This window comes from Melanaphis sacchari, unplaced genomic scaffold (genome assembly GCF_002803265.2).
Source record: "Melanaphis sacchari strain LSU unplaced genomic scaffold, SCAv2.0 Contig29_pilon_pilon, whole genome shotgun sequence".
In the NCBI taxonomy this organism is placed as follows: Eukaryota; Metazoa; Arthropoda; class Insecta; order Hemiptera; family Aphididae; genus Melanaphis; species Melanaphis sacchari.
The window spans coordinates 702,569-706,120 of record NW_020271172.1 but is presented as its reverse complement, the minus strand read 5'-3'; the positions used below and the strand labels follow the sequence as shown (position 1 = coordinate 706,120).

At 36.2% G+C, this 3,552-nt stretch overlaps 1 protein-coding gene across 1 annotated transcript in view; it reads right to left on the bottom strand.

Moving 5' to 3' along the window:
- The window catches only part of LOC112595753, a 36,888-nt gene extending 33,541 nt beyond the window's left edge, over positions 1-3,347 (bottom strand). Inside the window, exon 1 of the mRNA XM_025341056.1 lies at positions 3,211-3,347. The gene's annotated coding sequence lies outside the window, so the exon portion shown is untranslated. The remainder of the gene's footprint in view (positions 1-3,210) is intronic.
- Between the last annotated feature and the right edge of the window lie 205 nt (positions 3,348-3,552).

Here is a 3,552-nt window from a genome sequence, read left to right as displayed (position 1 = left end):
AAAAAAAAAAAAATGAAAAAATGAAAAAAACGTTACACGACGAGCGACTCGATCGAAAACGACGGCGGTAGACACTCGCCGGCGACCGGACGTGATCTGCACGACGGCGGTGATGACGAAAAAAGATTTGTTATTATTATTGTTGTTGTTGTTGTTGTTGTTGTCGTCGTCGTCGTCGTCGTTGCGGACGTTATGACGCCTCTCCTGCCACCGCTTCCTCGGCCTTTCTACGGACGTGTACCGCGGTCGCTCTGGTTGTCGAACCGGACCGGATCACTGCGTACGACGGTCTTCTTCTCTGGGGCGCCCTACACGACGATCGCGGTCTATCGGTACGTGTGCGGTGTGCGTGTGCGTACCGCGCGCGTGAGTACGTACGATTGAATGACGACGACGACGACGACAACGACGATGACGACGAGAGATAGTAGCGCACTACGTGGAATGGGAAGGCGCGCAACGTGTTTGTAGTGGTTTGTTGTTGTAGTAGTAGTTGTAGTAGTAGTAGTAGTAGTAGTTGTAGTAGTAGTAGTAGTAGTAGTAGTAGTTGTAGTAGTAGTCGTAGTCGTAGTGATGACTGGTGGTCGCCGCCGCCGCCGCCGTCATTACCACCACCATCGCCGCAGCCGCCTAATAATAAAACGTTCTACAATAACCACACGTCGCGTTATAGCCGCCGCCGTCGCCGCCGCCGACTGCAACTAGGCCGCCAAGACGAGATGCGTGCGTGCGCGCGACCGTTGCAATATTCCGCGCCGCCGAGTGCAGTTACAGCTGCCGCCGTCGGACGCTCCTCGGCCCTCGTCGACGGTGCATCGACGTTCGCGTGCTGGGACGACCGCCGGATGTGTTGATTTCCCCCTCCACCCGTGTATGGTGTGACACTGTAACGTAACATGTCGCACGCGGAAACAGTTCCGGCGGAAGACGTCGCGTATAATTTACGCTTAGTTCCTGCAGACAATTGTACACGTTCAGTTTATGGCTGTATACCTGTCGTTCAGACGTACCGAACGCACTGTAATCTCGATCCATAAAAATATATTTGTTGCCGACAACGAGGTGCACACATCGTCAGAGTTTTCGTTTTATGTACCTAAAAACTGGTTACAATTCGTTAAGATCCTTACACGCTACAGGCGAATAGTTCGCGCCCAAAATTAAGCGTGGGCGATCGATCGCGGTCGATGGCGGATTTTTAATTCGCTCGCTTTACGTAGTGTGTACGATCTAATTTAATACAATCTGTTTAATTTTAAGCGAACGTTCGCGGCGATTTAAAATCGCGTCCGCGCGCGAACTATTCGCCTAATGTGTATAAAAGCTTTTATACGTATTGTTAGTAGGTAATCGCCTACGTAGGTATAGTCGAGTATTCGCGTAATCCATACCGTAGTAATTATCTATTTTACGAAACGATTACGGATAAAGGCGCCTTGTGCGTTTTGTTTAATAAACAAAAACATAGATTTTTACGATTAAATAATACTAGGTACATGGGTTATTGACAATTTTGAATGTTTCAAAAAGTATGAATTATATTGATGTCGATGAAAAGTGATGTTTCTTTTTAATACGGCGCTTGTGTGTCAGGTATTAGGTATAATTTTATATTGGTGCTTACGTTCTACTAATTTTGGCACGATTGATTGTATGTATTTTTATACCTTCGGCACTTATATAATATACTAGCCAACAGTTCCTGTGTGTTCTGTTTCCAATGCAAATCGTATTCTGAGTACGGATTCGTCGCAGTATATAGACTGTTAAGAATTTGAGATTGACTTGAACAGGTGCGCTGTCAGGGTTATTTTAAAGGAGTGTTTTAATTTTATTTTTATAACTAAAATATAAAATATCTGAGACCCTTACACACTGCCCATCGTAGACATCAATCTTCATACATTAATTGCATCAAACACGAAATAAAACCGTATGACAACATATTTTATAGAAATCTGTATCATTTATGAACTTATGGTACACCGTATACATTTATAATATGTATATATAGTATATATATTTACATAAATACTTTGATAGGTGGAGGGAAGGTAGTGTTTAAACAACCAAATTATCTCCTAGATACGTCAATGGACTTAAATGGTATATTTGTTGTAGGCATATGGCCAAATCAGTCATTTTATTAAATGCCTAGGCATATAGTCAAAGAATTTAATGTTTATGTAATTTCACTATCTGCCTAGACATTTAGTTAAATGGCTATTTCACGCCAGGCAAATAATAAAAAAACATTTTGTATTATTTTAAAAATTTAAATATATTTTCTATCAGTTATTTATTGCTATTTTATATATAAAAAAGGTATGTATTATTTATTGATATGAAAAACACTTAGGTATATGAAATAATATGTTTAATTTCGTGTTCATTATTATTTAGTATTGTTTTAAAAATAAAATCATAAATATATACAAGTAATAACTAATTAGATGTGATAGACATAAATGATAGTACGAATATGTTGTATAGCCTATAGTCAGTATAGTACGAATAGTGAGTACTGAGTACTATATATTCTTATTAAATAAAAAGAAAAGTTCCATTGGTTTTACTTTGGAAAATTAACTTAGGTACTAGGTTGTATGAGAAACTTATCTATATTGAGTACCGTGGGACAAATTATAATCTTATCGATTATAAATAACGACATACATATGATGTTACGGAAAAAGATATAGAACATGCGATTGAATTGTACAATAATTTAGTTTAATACGTGTATTACGTTTACGTAAATCGTATGTAGTGTGACAACAAGTAATAGGTAACAAAAACTTGTAGTTATAATATAACTTTTTTATTTATTTTTTATGATTTCATTTTTAAAACAATAATAATAGTGGACACGAAATTAAACGTATTATTTCACATAGTTATTATATTATTATTATTATTTTATTTTCTACGTTTTTTACATATCAATAAATAATACATACAATTTTTTATATATAAAATAGCAATAAATAACTGATAGAAAGTATATTTAAATTTTTAAAATAATACAAAATGTTTTTTTTATTATTTGCCTGTCATTAAATAGGCATTTAATTAAATGATTAGGCATTTAACTAAATGTCTAGGCAGATAGTGAAATTGCATAAACATTAAATTCTTTGACTATATGCCTAGTCATTTAATAAAATGTCTGATTTGACTATATGCCTACGACATATTCACTATACTTACGTTCGTTTGTTTCTTTTTTGACCTTAGATGTCGAGTGTAAACAAAAAGTTGAATGTAGTGGTCAGACGTTGGATTTCCACGTAACAAATTCAAACGATATGTTTTTACCGGTTTCACATTAAACATACCGTTGAAATAAATATATAATACTAAACAATACGTCTTTAAATATCTATACTGCGTAGGTGCCAAACAATGACTGATAGACTGTTGTAAATATGAAGTGTCAGCAAATTATCGCTTTCAACTATGATATTCAAACCCATTGGGTTTTTTTTTTTACGACATTTCAATTACTCAATGAACTATGAACTTTTTTATGGTGTAATATTTTATACTTGC